We start from the raw sequence: 16,374 nt of genomic DNA, 5'->3' as shown, positions 1-16,374 counted from the left end.
AATCGCATGGTAGTTAAATTAAAATTTAATAGTTAGTGATATCTCCACTTGAAATGCATTAAAATTCAACAATATATCAAATGCTTTCAGTTTTGTTTCGCTTCCAAACAGTCGCTCTTCTAACAGTCTTCCAGAAGTTCAACACTGATAACGCCCCCTGTCGGCAGCTTGTGCTCGCTGCAGGGCTGCATAGAGGGAGCGGGAGAGAGAGAGAGAGCGAGGTAGAGAGAAAGAGAGAGAGAGAGAGAGAGAGAGAGAGAAGGGGGGAGATTCTCACGTTTCCAGTTTTCTCCGCCGCTTCCACATCAGTGCCGCCGCCGCCGACGACGAAGACTCTCTCGCCCACCGGCGCGTCTCTCCTCCCGCGTCCCTCCTGCAGACAAAAACAACCACCAGGTCCCGGCGCTCGACGAACGGTGAGTAAAAAAAAAACCCGACTCCTGTCCTCCGTCGTCGCTCCCGCTGGGCGGACACACACACACACACACACAACCGGAGCCGCTCGGTGCTCCAGGCCGAGGGGGGACGACGCTTGTCTGGCGCAGGCGGAGAATGAGGCCAGTTTCTCGGCCTCGGCTCGTCCGACGTGAAGCTCCCCGGCGGAGGCTCTCCTGTGCGCGGCAGAGATTCGCTCTGGTTTCCGCTCAAGTTTGCGGGGAATCTTAGCAAGGAATGGTCGGGAATTGTATTATTCCGCCTGGAAAAGCAGTTCGGGCGAGCGGAACTTATTTTTCCCCAACTTTGCTGCTGCTGCTGAGGGTCAGACTAGCTCCAGCAGATCCACATCAACACCATTACAAACCAACACTAAATCCCCCCTTTTGTCTCCCCCATTTTTTTGGCTCCTCTTGGAGCAGTTTGTGTACAAACAAAATGTGCATCAAAAGGTTAAAAACCCATGAGCAAGACGAGGAGGGTTCGAGTGGAACTCTTGCAGTTCTTGCATGGACCGGTGCTGACAGGTCACCTGGAGGACTTGAGCAACTTTTAGATTTATCCCATTATTATTATTATTTTATAACATTATAACATTAGATATGGCTTCCACGACCTGGAATCAATATGACAGCTTTACAAGCAGGCAGTGGAGTAAGTAAGTCTGGATTATGTAACCAGATATTCATGTCTTTGTAATCCACATGTTTGGAAAGTGGGTTTTAAAAGATCAACCAACATGAATATGCTGATCGTAAACACACATGATCTTTAACCTGCAAATAAATAATCTATTTTATTCATCTGACCATAGAATGTTCCTCTTAAATAAATATATATGTATAATTGGTGTGTGCATCAAGATACAAGTTGGAATCCAGAGTATATTAAAAAAAAAATCCATATATATATACAGTATATATATATATATATATATGTGTGTGTGTGTATATGTACGGAGGTGTGGTCCACACACTCGAGTGGTTCAGAGATATGTAAAAATCTGATATTTCAAGATACAACCGGTAGGAAGTCTATGTTTTTAGGGACAGTATTTACATACTTAACATCGCTCAGTACCACCTCATACGATATAGCAGTATTGGTATTTCATTGGACTAGGTAAGACCTCCTACTGTTAATGATTATGTCTAGTTTAAAAGACATTAGCGATTTGTTTTTAAAAGGTCTTCAGGGGAACATTTTCCTCACCTGTACTTTTCTATTTTTCTTCGCTCCATCAACACAATGATATTTTGGTTTGATACATTAAAGTGCAATTAGTTTCCTGCCAACGCTAATCGCTCTAATGATGTGTTTATCAAATACAAAATTCCAATTTAAAATGCCAAAAAATCCATTACTAGAACTCGCTAAAACAGATTAAAAAAAAAGAGAAAAAAGTCATTAGTTACAAATCATTAAATTATCATGGAAAGTACTCCCGAAAATTGGGGTGTTTATCTCGTAATCTTCTCACATATGTATTTTGGAAAATGAAATTGAGCAAAGTGACCCCGACGTGACGCCACGTCTCTGTGACATCATCATCTTTTTAGTGACTTAAAACATTTTTATTTGTTCAGGCTTTTCCTTGATTTTTCTGGAACTCCTGTGTTGTTCTCAGTATTATCTTGACCTTTTAAAGTATCTATTTTATTGAGTATTGTTTTGATTGTTTGAGCGCTTTGTGACCCTGGTCTGGAAAAGCGCTATATATATACAAATTACTTACTTACTTACTTACTTTATCTTAACTCTGTTTCTGGTAAAAATGACCAAGTATTTTATTCACGTGTCGATGTATTTGAACAGTGGCCGGAAGGGGTTATAAAAGTAAAAAAAAAAGAAAAAAGAAGCTAGATAATGTTAATTACATCTGTGCAAATGAAGGCTCTTAAATATTTAAAGATGCATGAGTTCACAGCTAAATCCAGCGGAATTCATTATACATAATTGAGTTTCTTTCTCTCCTTCTATAGGATTGAAGGTCCTTTTGTTGCCGGCTTAAACGGCCGACGGGCCGTGATAAAAATGATTTTAATACCCACATTTATATATATATATACACGACAGAAAAAAAGCAAATATGGGATAGTATCTCTCAGGAACCTCTCTTCCTGTATCCCGTTATGATCTTTACTGTAGCAGCTTTGCTTTGTTAGACGTGCTGTTGCCATGGTGGATCATCCACCACAAAGATTGTTGCTTCTATTAAACACCATGAAAATGTGACCGTGCTCTGAAGGGGAAGAAAAAAAGAAAAAGAAAAGAGGCAGTTCAGACCTGCCTAAAATCCCTTGCCTGGGGGTGGGGGGGGGGGGCACGTATGTGAGCACCTATGTGAGTAAGCGATAACCGAGGCCGAGTGAGTCACTCCTAGAATGTATTCTTTCCGGAAAAAAAAAAGTTATGAGGACTTTCCCTGGATTCGGAGCAGGAAGTCTTGCAGCTGAACAGTCCCTCTGGTTTTAGTTTACGTTTTTTATTTACCGAAATTCCTCGCATATTTTTGATATTCCCCCGACCGTGTGTTTTTTTTCTGGAGGTACATCCCTCTAAGTCCAACGGATTCCTGATCATAAATCAGCCTCTCGCTCTTTGGATATGCTTTTGCAAACACGGCAGATATGGGATTGTGAGTCTGGATAAAGTAGCGAGGGCACGATGGTCTATGACGGATCCCGAGTCGACACCCGAACACTGTCGGTGCCTTTTATCTGTAGAAAGACATGATCTCGGACCATTCGTCATTTCGAGTTTGAGCCGTGGATGCTGAGATGTGTAGAGGAGGCCGTCACTGTCGATCACTGCCACTCACTTTTCTTCTAGACGTCGGTCTGAGCTGAAGAACATCCTCGCAAAGAAAATGGTTCATCAGCTAAACGTTGGTGTCGTCTTTATCCCTTTTTAGGTTCTAAAATGAGTAAATGTTAAGTATGAGGTGTGTATTGGCAAAGAATCTGGTGATGCGTATAATGATACAGTGAGAATGATTCGATTTATATCGTGATACTGTAGTAACAAGGATATATTTGTAGTATTGTCGAGTACTTGACTCTGGTGTTGCAGAATTTACAGACTACATGACTCTTGACGAAGTCGTAACTGCATTCGTTTGTTTTTTAAACCAAAATATGTCCAAATATCAGCTTTTAAAGTGGTTGTATCCTCTCGTCCTCAGTCACGTAAAGGACGTAATGACTGCTGCCTTCTAGTGGGTTTTATTCGCAACACAACAATGAACCAATGCTGTGAAAATTAAAAGAAAAATTGCATTAGTGTAATATATAGATTGATATACAGTATATTGCCATATTATTATTTTCTAACACCCCTAGTTAATCTAATTTGTAGGGCCACTAAGGCTTATTATTGATAAAACAAAATTTCCGCAACAGCCAGTGGAATGCTTCGGTTTTTGTTGCAACCAACCAATGCTCTTTTTAAATGGTTAGTACTTTCATACCAAAGTAACGATTGAACCTTTCAACATGGCCTGTATTTTGATTTCCATACTCTCATATTATTAGCGTTGAATATGGAGAACAAAAAGTGGAGAAACAGGAATTGTGATTGTGTTTTCTTTCTCGTGACAGTAGCTCCTGATTTCTATTCAAACCCATGCAAGGTGCTGGAGGCTACAAAACACAATTGACAACATAACTTTTCCGAGAATAAAACAAAAGAACTTGTTTTGCGAGTGCGAGTCACGTTAAAAGAACTGTATATGTTGCGCAATTGTTTTCTTCACATCTTCTTCATACCAATTAATTTTTTATTATGAACTATTTTTAAGCTTGTTGTTTTTCTGGAACAAACTAATTGCTGAAAATATAAATTAAAAAGATCAATTCTGCACGATTAAGTGAAAGTGAAAGTTGGAATCCCTTCCAATCTGTCAGTAATCTAGGCAGTCGTGAACACATTAATTACAAAAACATCGTAATCTATAATCCTTGAATTACTGTTTTGAGGTTTTCGATGCCTATTTTTCAATTTGGATTAAAGCTTTGTTCTCAAAACCGCTCTAACCTCAGACAAGCCAGTCTTGTAGTAACTGTAGGCTACTATTATAATCCTACTGTTTTGGAATAATACCTCAATGCGTGATTGTAATATAATCAAAAACCCACTTTGTATTCAAGCACCTTATTTTCCGCCAAGAACTCTATCCATGATATGACTCGTGGCATTGAGCTGCACTGGAGTAAATACATCGTAAAGAGCAAAAGTATTAGTAAATGATCCAATATGATCTGTAATCCTTCGGTTAAAAAACCTGGACGGCTCCATCGTCTCCATTAGACGGACCAGCGAGGACGTCCACATGTGTGACACGCCGAACCGTGGGGCTGGTGGCGGTGCGGCTTGAACGCTACAGTATGCGGGCGGATCAGATTACTGAACGATTAGCCATGGCCTCCTATCCCGGCCCAGGGAAATGATTTTCCACTGTCATAATTCCCCTAGACTGAATTACGCAGGCCAGTGACTCAGATACTCAATAGAACGAAATATAACTGTTGCTCTCCGCCGGGGGGAAAGATTTAGAAACGATTGTTGATGAAATAAGTGGAAAAAAAAGAGAACATGTGTCAATCAAGCGTGGCGATACCTTTAAGGAACGGGAGGGACAATGGTAGATGAACGAGGGATAGACGGGGAGGAGTGGGAATCCTGGCTGCCTTTTCCCAACTCAATCCCCCTGAAGCAGGAATCCGATACATTCCTGAGGCTCCTGTATCCAGACGCATAATGGTGACAAGGGTGTTGCGTTTCATCCGATGACATGTGATTGGAGCACAAGGGTCTGGGAAACTTAAGAGCGATGTCATGAGCCCAGATGTCTGCGGGATGAGAGGCATTCCAGGGAAGGACTTATTTTTGAGGTGTAAAGAATTTTCACCCCCTTTTTGTTACCGTTAGTTGATGAACTCGGTTGAGAAAGTTTGAGTTCTAGATCAGCTCAATTACGACGATGCTCGACCAGATTTACTGTCCTCCCTAATTAAACGTTTTAAGGGTTTTGCTGGCAGATGTAGGTGGGCGGCGTGTTTGATTGACAGGCGCTGAGAGAAGCACACGCTTGTCTTGGAAATATTGTCAAAGGAAACAAGTTTTTTCTGCTGTTTAAAAAAACAAAATTGGTTGTTTACAAAGAAAAATAAAAGACCTGAACAAGATTAATTAACTATATTAATGTGTTGTTTGTGCGATTTTTATTTATGGATAGAATATAATTTGACATTTTTCCTGGTGAGATCAGCAACAGTAATTAAAATCTTTAAAATAAAAATCTTCCAAACATTTGTCTGTTAGGAGTTTTGATGAGATAATAAATTGGAAACAAACACCAAAAATAGTTGTTCATTTGTAATATATATATATATATATATACATACATGTTTTAATGTATGGTTATGTAAAAAAAAAAAATGTACATAAAAAAACAACTAAATAAATGATTCGTTTTAGTACTGTTTCGTGTGCATTGAAGCTTAGTTTTCAGAAACTAAATTAGATTAAAATAATTATTAACTTGTTCCTCTGGTTTGAACATGTTATGTTTTTTGTGTTACAAGATCATTTTTTTTTGTTTATTATTTATTTAATCATTTTATTTTTCTGGACACCTGGTGATCCTTGTTTTTCCAAAGATACTAAACTTGAATATCCAGAAAAACAAGCTGGTGCATTAAATAAAGTTGTTATTAAGCGTTACACTGGTTGTGTAACGCACTCGGCTGTCGCACAATCCTGCCTTGACCTTCAACTATTCCTTCTCATCTTTTAACACACATTCTCGGAACATATGTATTTAGTAAAAAACGTTAAAGTCACGATATTTCAAACTTTATCGCCATCGCAAAACTTTTCGTACCTGTGAGGAAACGACCTACATTTTAGTCCTATAAGCATTAAAGCAGTGTTTCCAAACCCATGGTCCGTGAGGCATGTGTCACTGGGTGGCTTAGAAATAAAATAAATACTTGTGTAATATCTGTTTTACAGATTATTGCTGTCTAAAGTGTGTTTTATTTGGGTAAAATAACTTTTCTCTGTTAGTTTCAGTCAGGTTTTTCCTGAGAGTAATTTGGTAAACGAGTAAAAGTGGAAACTACAAGACTATCTTGCCGCAGGAAAACCAGTCCAGAGCTCCTGCTGTTTCAGCGTTATTGCAAGATGTATTTTCATGCACTTAAGGTTCAGCTTTTTGCCGGTCGTGCTATTTTATTTCCACTGATTTTGATCTAAAGGTCGCTCCATGCATATAATCTTCGTCAGAAACGTAGCCCAGTGTGTAACTTTCCTCCTCGTTCGGTGGTTTAAGTGACAAACAACCCGATGTGTCGCCTAATGGTTCGTGTCCGTCCACTCTGCTATGCAAGGTGATTAAAATGAAGCGGGCCTGACATTTTCACAGTAATCCACTTGAGAATAATAACTTGGTTATCACTTGACGTGTTCCAGAAAAGAGCAAGAAAAGCCCATTTGTCAAGATCACAGACTGTTGTGATTCGCTAAACCCGGAGACCGGAGCGTCGGGGAAGAAAAGAGTCGAAAATCGAGTTAGCCTGAGTGTTCGAGTCGAAATCGTTTCAAAATGTGCAGAGAAATATTATTTAGTGGTTGAAAAACAAGCTGTAGGGGTATAATGGACTTCACCTCATCAGTGGCAGAAGACCCCTGGGGTGCAATGCTTTCATGCATTTGGCAAAGCAGAGCTGGAGCTCGCACTCTTAATGAGGCCGGTCTTAAAGAAGAGACGCAGTTATTGAAGCACAGCATTTCGACCCGGGCTTCTTCTAACCTCTTCCTCATCATGAGTACTATCAGTCATCGGATGGGATTGGATTTCTTTATTACTTTTATCCGTCCGAGTTGGACAGATGTTTTTTTTAGTAGTTATTTGCACCCCTGGTGTGTATTTTTGCAAGAGTCTGTCGATACCATCACGATACATCAATTTTAAAATGTACTGTGATATTGTACAACAAGAACTCATTGTTTAACTACAATATAATTGTAGTATTGTCCTGAGTATACATTTACAGACTCAATGACTTCTGACGAGGTAGATAATGCTTAATTTGTTTTGAACGCAAAAAACCTTTAAATATACTGGAGTCGACTTTATCTTCTCGTCCTCAGTCATCGCTCTGATCTCGCAAGATATTGACGGCTGCCATCTAGCGGCCAGAAGTTAAATTGCAGCACTAAATGAACAAATGCCATGGTTATTTATAATTGTAGTTAAAAAAAATGTTAAACACAAGTTATTGAACTGTAAACAACAAAAACACTAAAAAAATATATACAGTGCTGTCGAATAATGATACAGTATTGTGATAAATAATATTTCAATATATCGCTGTATTGATATCAATAGTTACCCATACCTTGCAAAAATGATACTTCATGTATATAACCCAAACTATGCACTTATAATCAGGGTAAATTGTCTTTTTAAGAAAAACAGATTGTTCTCTATTATTTAAACGTGATCTCAAAGGGAATCTGGTATGATGTGGTTTACAAGTCACTCTTACAGGCTCAAAAGTACTGGTATTATTTTACATCCTTTATCAAAATATGAACCCTAAAATAACCATGACAAAGTCTGACAACTTCAGCCAAAAAATAAAGAAAAAAGTAAAAATCGATACAGCAATAAAAAAAAAAAGTGATTTTTAAGTTTAGCGATATTCTCTCAAACCCCTATTATTGAAGGGCCAAAAAAGTAGCAAATACAAAGCGACCTTTTGTGACATGCTGGTCGAGTGCTATAATTCATTTTATGACCTCATTGTTGGTGGCGGCGCAGACGCTCAGGTGGGTGTGTGTGTGTGAGGGCTGTGTGTGTGTGAGGGCTGTGTGTGTTTATGCAGTTGCCTGGTGGCCTTGGTGCAAGTCTGGCAGTGACACAGTGTTGTTTGACATCCAAGTATACAACTTGCAAAAGAGTCTAAAAGCAAATAATTGCACTTTGCAAGTTCTGTTTAACGGGGCTGTCTGTTTTTCTTCTAAAAAAAAAAAAAAAAGAAGCGCCTAAAGTGAAACGCCAGGTTTGAATTTCATGTTGCAATAATTATTAGTGCACATGTGTTTTGTTAATGATGGTTGATTTATGCTGTTGCTCGTCTCGCTGAGAAGCCACGCTCATAATTTTAATGGTGTGAGTCATCTAAACTCAAAAATTATTAATGCACGACATCGCATAAGTGGGAAGAAGGGAAGCTTGTTATAAATGGAGCTATGAACTTGACATAATGTGGGTTATATAAAAAAAAACAACCTTATTATTGACTTGCATCTGTGATTCATTGTGAGAATTAATTACACTTTTCTTCTGTCGGATATTTGCTCGATATTAAGCCCAAAGACCAATCAGCGGATCTCAGACGCCCATTAAGGTTCGGATTAAGCACTTCAGCTCCGCTAGAATGTCTGATAATTTGTTTTTTGTAGCTCTTAAACCTTAATCAGGCCATTGGTGAATACAATATTGGAGGAAAACAAAAGAAATTAAGGTGGAAAAGAATGGAGAGAAGAAAGAAAAGAAAAAAACAAATGTAAAAAAATTATTCCGGACACACAGCGGCGTAGTTTTTTAGTCGGACAATTCACCTCAAGCTCTCTTTCTTTGTTTCTAAGTTTTTCTCCATCAGTCCAAAAAACGTACAAACGTATTGTGTTTTCTCTCTGTGTGACGACCTGTTCAGGGTGTCACCCCTGTCCACTGTACAGCTCTCGTGATGCTTTGCCGCCCAGCCAGCCAACCAAAGCTGTCGTTCACTTTTGACACGACCACACAGATTTAAAAATAGTGTTGTAGCGACCAATCGACGGTCTCTGAATGGAGCAGTGTGTAGAAAAGCATCATGGGAGTTCAACTTTTTGTTAAATAAAGTGGGTGCGGTAGTTGGTGCCCCCCACACATTTCTATGTCTGCGTTTATTATCTATAAAATGAGATATTGTTAATAATGTCCTTGACAAAGTGCTGAACATACCTAAACCCGTAACCTTATGATGTCAGCAGATATATTGCCATTGTATACAAAACATGCACCGGTACAGTTTACTAGTCACTACCTGTTGAAGTATCATTTTCAGTAGCTTAAACAAAATCACAGCTGTGACCTGATTCCGGTTGTTTGCTGTAAACTAACCGGCGCTTGTGTTTACAGCCTTGTCATGCCGATTAAGCTCTAAAAAAAAAAAATGAAGCGCAGACACCTACTCAAGGTCGTTTTAGGGGTTTCATTTCTCCATCATTAGCAGCTGACGAAAAAAACAACAACTAGACGGTATGAAATTCATGCGTTTACTGATACCGGCTCGCTTCGCCTCCAGCGCTGCCCTTGAACTAAAGCGGGTCGAAAAAGATCCCGGTCGCCGACGGGTCAGTGGAACTGAGCAAAGAGCAAAAGGCGTCTGGTGCCCCGGCTCTCTTGGTCCGGGCTCTTAGCCCCAAAAGCAGACCAGAGCCACCACACTGTCAAGTCATCTGGAGTCCAGTTGGCTCTGAAGCTCAGTGTATTTGGCCTCAGTGCAAACCAAGAATTCTGGCACGCATGCAGCTCCAGCCACTTCTAAACAAGTCGGCTTTGATGCTCCCGTTACACACAAAAAAAAAAGAAGATGATAAATCGTGTCGCTGCCAATGTCATCTATCATCTCTGGAGCTTGACGGTAAATCCACGACGATATGTTTGCATCTGGTGAATACGAGGGAAATCAACTGACAAATTATATGTATACATCTACCCACTATTCATTTTATTTGCATGCTTTTTAGCCTTTTTTTTGAAATGTCACACTTAAGTAAGTATTTTTTATTTATATAGCGCTTTTCCAGACCAGGGTCACAAAGCGCTTAAACAATCAAAACAATATTCAATAAAGTATATACTTTAAAGGGCAAGATAAAACTGATAACATAACGGGAGTTCCAGAAAATCAAGGAAAAGCCTGAACAAATAAAAACGTCTTAAGCGATGGTACCACCTATAAAGCGACAAATCCTTTAAGATGTGTGGATCCAGATGGTAATTCCGAATTGCTGATTAGACTTCATCAACCGTTCCGGATACAACTACAAACGTTTACTGGAATGTAACGTTAAAATCTGTTCAACCTATGTTGTTGTTTAGCTTACAGGGATAAAGGCAAGACTAGTGTGGGGCCAAAAATATGACTCACTAGTGGAATTTGATTCCATCTGGTTTCCTCCCACAGTCAAAAAACAATTGTTTGTAGGTATTAATGATTGTCTGTTTTAATTTAATCTCACACCAAGTAGCTGGAATAGGAAAACAACAAACAAATAAATAAAAAAACATTAAATGTACTCTATGTGATGTTTCCCTATTAACATTTAAACTTCACATTATTTTTGTACAATAGTTTTGTAATCTTTTGAGTGGTTAAAATATCATCTTAAATATGCTTTGCAATAGATTTTCATCATGTTGGTCAGGGCTACTGTCTGTATAGAAAATAAAGGGTCTGAGGTTTAAATCCCAAAAGGGAAAAAACTTGTTTATTTGTCTCGCTACGCACTCTGGCTTCCTCTCACAATCCTTGGCAAATCCCTTAATGTTGTAAATGCGAGTGGTTTTTCTCTCCTTGTTTGGCGTCTTCCCTTCCTCCTGCCTGATGAATTTTAGGAGTGGTCTGAAAAAACCCGTAATGAAATGAACACATAAAGGACGTCGCTAACAAAAACAGGGATTCTCTAATAACGTTGGCTCAAAAATGGCGTTTTCTCCGGACATTGGCTGCGTTTCATTTGGGATCGAATTAGGCGCCTGCTTGGTCATTCATTATGTATATTTATTGTGACAAATGTATAAATAAAACAAACGATTTCTCGTAATGACGCATCCCAATGGAAGCTTAATTGTGTTGCATCATTTAAACGCTGGTGAAACAACCCTGTATATCACACCGACAACTCCTCTCAATTGTTCTTTATGGCCTATTGTGCGAGTGGACAGGTGTTGGATCTGGAGATTAGCCCCGGTAGTTGAAGCCGGTGCCGGGCCAGCAGACGAGTGGCAGACTGCAAATGACATCGGGTTTTAAGTCGCCAGCCCTTTTACTAGCTTTTGTAGAGACTTCTCATTCGAACGCATTCACAACAGTCCGCCCGAGACACGGTCCACCGCTCTCAGTTGGAAGTGTCGCCCTTCAGTAATTAAATGCAAAATGAGTTTTGTAGCGAAAAAACCCAGAAAAGGCCGTCCTTCCTGTAAAGCTGTTTAGTGGCCCGGATGCGTTGGTTGAATGGGACACAGGTGTCGGGGGGCTAGCCTGTATGTGTCTGGCCTGAGGTCTGTGTTTGTTTTCTGTTCCTGCAGTCTGACTTCATTTGTTCCCAATGGACCTGGGTGGACCCTCCATTCCTTTCTTCCTTTGTGGGACTTGGCAATGAAAGAATTCCAGTCAGGAATCTGATAATGAAATCCAACAAGCTGAGTTTTTTTTTCGTCCTGCAAGTATGGTGGGTTTTTTTTTTTTTTTAAGAATCCCTTTTCTTCTTGAATTCTTCTATCTGTCCCCAGTTGCCTCTGATCCATCTTAGCGTGGCAGGCATTTGAATGCGCCGAGGCTCTGGCTTTACCGCCGAGTCCTCAAAGTGCTCTTGTGACGGGTACAGAAGAGCTGGAGGGGAAGAAATGTGAAGCGCACATTGTCCACAGTCTTAAACTGCACACCTTTTGTACACTCGCTCTGGCTCTGAGGTGAAGTCACCCCGTGTTGCTTCCATAGATGAGTCACGACCCACATGCGGTGACTGGTTGAAGGTACTTTTGAGCCTCCGACGGTGACTTGTAAAACCACATCACGCCAGGTGCCGCCGGGAATAGGCTGCCACCATTGTGTTTGATAATAAAGATCAATCGGTCTGACCCCCTTCAATGTTTTTTTTTAGAAAAATGGTCAATTTACTTTGACTAAATGGATCTTTTGAGTTATGCTCATAAAGTTGTTGCTAGATATAGGTAATATTAAGGTGTGTTTTTTTGTTTTCACAGTTTAATAAACTGTATTTAAAATACAGATAATTTGATTATTTTAAATGTACAATTAACATGCAAATATCTACAGTGTTTATACATTTTAGTGTTTCAATTCAACTTCAGGCCGCAAGATGGCAACAGTCATTATTTCCTACGCAGCTAAAGGAAGAGTGAAATCCACTGAGATCCTGGTGATTACTGAGGATGAGAGGATACAGTGGACTCAAGTAGCTTTTGAAGCTGATGTTTAGACTTATTTTGTTTTCAAAACAATAAAAAGCAGTTACGATTTGTATGAAGTCATGTGGTCTGTATATTCTGCAACACCAGAGTAGAGTACTCGACAATACTACAAATATATACTTGTTCCTACAGTATCATAACAGATCACATCGTTCTCCCTGTATTATGATGCAGATTGTTTCCATTACACAGCCCTAGTACCGACACTTGGAACAATAATGGCACCAGTATTGACAATTTATTGCAGTCCACAAAGAAACGTGTTTTCATTTAACGTTTGAGGGAAAATATCTTTAAAACATAAGTTCATAAAATAAGAAGTAGTTCCAATGCTAATGCACTGAGAGGGGTTGTCAAAATATTATTATTCAACACGTTCAGTTAAAAAAAATACTGCATTTATTTAGCAAAGTGTTATAATATAATAGAACTATTTTCGTTCAGGGAGGAAATTTAGTCATTAATGATTATAGCCTGTTAAAAGACCGTTACCGTCCACAACAACCCCGATCTTATTGTTTCAATCACCCTGTGACCCGTCCAGATGGTTGAATTCTCAGCAGATTTTAAAATGACGTCACTGTGCATATAGCCCCCCCGACCTCCACCCCTCCTGCCCCACCCCAGTATTTCATTCCTCACTGTAATGTCTCCCCTTTTTTTTTTGCTGTAAATGCCATTTTAAATTTTTCATGTCAGTCATATTCACTCTTATATCCCCCCTCCTCTCCCGCCCTCCGGCACACAGGTTGGTGGCAAGACAAGCAGAAGCAAATTAAATTCTGTTCCCTTCCTTTGCTCCCCTCGGTCTCTGGTACGACGACACAGTAGGTGAACAGAAGCTTCGGGGGAAAAAAAAAAAAAAGACCATTTCTAATGCATTACCGTCACCATCCTCCAGGCTCGTGTTAGAAGAACATAAACACTTTTTTGCTCTCTTTTCTTTACATCATTATGAAATTTCTTTGTGGTTCTTTTTAGTTGATCCCAGTTCTCTTTCTAGTAGCCAAAGGTCTCCCTCTTTCAGTCTTCAGGAACAACGCAATCTGACCCAGTTTATTAGTTTGGGTCTGTTGAATCATTAATAGAGGTTATCTAACTGTTCCTCTAATGCTTTCACAGCGACTTGTGTGTGTTAGATACTCTGTGCTCAAGTGTGTTTTGAGCACTTGCCTCGTGTTATACATCGACGCCGCGTCTTCAAAAACCGAGACCATGTTTTATAGGTGAGCCGTGTTATATACGTCTTTGTACCGGAACACAAGACCAGGACTAAACAAAGTGAATGCAAGAGCATCTTGTTGCGTGTTTTTTTTTTTTTTTTTAAAGGCATGAAGAGGTGCAAACAGGAGGGACGGAAGGAGGGCTAATGGTGGCAACAGAAGTGAGGGAGAGAAAAAGAGTGAAGAGGAGGATGAGGAGGAGGGGTGTGGGATGCAGTCATCGCCAGGTCCATTCATCATGCATTGCCTGCTGAGATGAGCCGGGGTCAAACCCGCACAACACAATTACAGCCTGTTCTGGTGTGTTGTGCTCAGCCCCGCGTTGTGTTCCGGGGGTTGTGTTGTCTTTTTTTTTTTTTTTTTGTGTTGCATTTCATCTCTTGTTTTCTCGTCGCAACGTCTCCCTCCTCTGTTCCTCGTTGCTCCGGTTCAGAGCCGAACGACTCGTCTTTTTAAACGTCCTCTGTATATTTTCCAAGATGCCGCCGCAAAGACGAGTGATCTTTGGCACTTCCCGGAGCCAAACACCTCAATTAACTGCACATGTCTGGGATTTATTTGTTCTTCTACATCAGGGACTCTCGTCTTTTTGATCGGTAAACATCCCCATCCTTTTTGACGATGTGAAGCGAAGACATCTGTCCCTCATCAGCTACAAAAAATGAGCCCCTGTGATTGGTCGGGTTAGCCAACATGGAGGCGAAGGATGCTGCGAAATATGTTGGTTTTTTTTGCTTCCTGTCCAATCATTTGCATTCATGACTTTCATGTCTAAGAGAACCATCAGGCTGCCCGGGATTATCGTTGCATCATAATCCACGCTCCATTAATATAAATTAAATTACAAACCCTGGTCTTGACTCATCGACTCCACTGTCAACTGTTGTAGGAAAATGGATTACATGGCAGTGTGTTAAGTTATTGTATTTTTTTTTTTTAAGTTCTACTAATATTAGGTTAGGTTAGGTAGAACTTTATTGATCGTTTTTTTCCAATTAGCCACAGCAATACAGCAATTTTTCATAAAAAATAAATAAAAATTAAATAAGAACAAGAACAAAGAAATAAAGAGAAAGAACAAGATGATATAATATAAGTCTAAGATAAAGAACATGGATCAAAGAAAAATAACAAAGGCAAAGGATACAAAGACTAACATGGAACAGAACAACTTGATACTTTTACTCCACTCCTGCCCCCAAACTTAGAATTGTAAGTAAGTAAGTAAGTAATATTTATTTATATAGCGCTTTTCGAGACCAGGGTCACAAAGCGCTAATCTAATAGCCCGAGGAATGAATGAGTCCTTGAGTCTATTTGTTTTACATCTGGGAAGGAGCAGCCTAGTAATGTATTCACACTGTACACTTCCACGACCACATTTGGGTTAGATTAAGTGATGGTTAACCTTGTTTACTACTTATTATCCATCCCAAGATGATCAAATAAAAAACATTTAGATCAGGGCTATCTAAGTAAAACTTTCAGAGGGCCACATTTTTACGGGAGGAAGACCACCCTCTGGACGGGTCAACCCCTCTACCACTACTTCCTGTTGACGGATTAAAAGCAGATACACAATGTTATAAATTATTTAGCACCTTTTGTATTGAAATAGCAACAGCTAAGTGCCTCCTCACGTTATACTCCTTGTTGATGTGGCACTTAAAGGGCATAGGAAAGCATCAGGCATTTGCTTTGTGTATATATTTTTACTCCATTCTTCGTTAAATCTTTGATAGATTTGTTTTGTTATGTAAATTGCAGCATCTTGGCGTACCTTTAAACACAGAACTATGGGTCGCGAAGTGAGGCAGGTCGTAGTGGGAGGTTGAATAGATTATTATTTTTTAATTATTTTTCCAGGATGTGTTATTAATGACATCTTGTCGTCCATAAACGCTTGCCTCACTTGTGGTTTTTTTGGGGGGGCTGTTGACTTGGCTGCAAGGTAAGGAAGCTCTCAGATTGACTTTGACTAAGATTGAAAGAATGACAAGCCGTTGCCAGAAAAAGCAGGCCAGCATCTGGGAACCATTAGACACAATGAGATTTGTAAAAAAAAAAAAAACAACCCTATGGAGGCTTCTCCTTTTGTGAACCCCAGAACAATCCCTTATCGCACGTTTAATGCTTTTTAATTACGGTCACCTGCGGTTGGTCCTGCTGATATCCATCGTTTATGTCAATAGAAGATTATTTTTTTCATTTCACAAGATTATTCATACTACACCCGTGCTGCTAATTCAAAAGCTCCCTCGTCTCCGCCGTGCGTCTCTACAGGATGGGTGGAGACGCTCTGTCCGACGGAGGTCATTGGTAAACTTGCCAGGGGCAACTTGGGGTCACATTTTATTGTTGAACCTAAGAGGGGTGAAGAACGTTCTTCGTTTTTAAAAATAGACAAGCGGTTGTGTGGCAAAAAGGATAATTATCATTTAA

At 39.8% G+C, this 16,374-nt stretch overlaps 1 protein-coding gene across 1 annotated transcript in view; it reads left to right on the top strand.

The window, feature by feature from the left end:
• The first annotated feature begins 256 nt into the window (after positions 1-256).
• Positions 257-16,374, top strand: part of LOC148072025 (bifunctional heparan sulfate N-deacetylase/N-sulfotransferase 1-like) — a 66,698-nt gene continuing 50,580 nt past the window's right edge. Inside the window, exon 1 of the mRNA XM_087798711.1 lies at positions 257-416. The gene's annotated coding sequence lies outside the window, so the exon portion shown is untranslated. The remainder of the gene's footprint in view (positions 417-16,374) is intronic.

This window comes from Callionymus lyra, chromosome 9, assembly GCF_982586985.1.
Source record: "Callionymus lyra chromosome 9, fCalLyr1.hap1.1, whole genome shotgun sequence".
In the NCBI taxonomy this organism is placed as follows: Eukaryota; Metazoa; Chordata; class Actinopteri; order Syngnathiformes; family Callionymidae; genus Callionymus; species Callionymus lyra.
Note: the sequence above shows the minus strand (reverse complement) of the source record. Positions and strands in the feature narration are given on the sequence as shown.